Here is a 642-nt window from a genome sequence, read left to right on the forward strand (position 1 = left end):
AAATATCCAATCTTGTCTTAATTTGAACTTCAATGTCTGCATATAAAAAAAAATTGGGCCAATGCTTTTATGATTACTTTATTTGTTACAATAGCGAGTGTAAGAGGGAGTTTGTATTAACTATATAGTTAAGCTTTTTGGTAAAGAAAAAAATATTTTGCTCCACCTCTCGCCAACCCAAAACTCTAGCTACGCCACTGAATACTATTATCATTTAACTTCGCGTACGTACGTTATACTATTTTTATCTATATGATATTACATTCTAATATCTATATAACATAAATGATAAATGGTTTTATAGAATGTGAAATGAAATATACCATTAATAATTAATATTATGTTTGAATTACGCATAGTATATTATTTTTTATTATGATAAACTGACAATTTGTCGGTCACGGCGAGGACGAATTAAAAAAAAAAAAAAACAAAAATTAAGGATACCCAACAACGTCCCTTCCGCCGTGAGCTAATAGAATAAAATTGCGTATACAATCATCATATTGTGATGCGCACACAATAACAATATTACTCTAATCTAACACACTCACACACATGCCTACACTTTACGACGGATATAATATTATATGTTACCATACAATATGACATTGCTCGTTGTCAGTTTTTTTACCGTAGTCA

Source organism: Rhopalosiphum maidis, chromosome 3 (assembly GCF_003676215.2).
Source record: "Rhopalosiphum maidis isolate BTI-1 chromosome 3, ASM367621v3, whole genome shotgun sequence".
Taxonomy (NCBI): Eukaryota; Metazoa; Arthropoda; class Insecta; order Hemiptera; family Aphididae; genus Rhopalosiphum; species Rhopalosiphum maidis.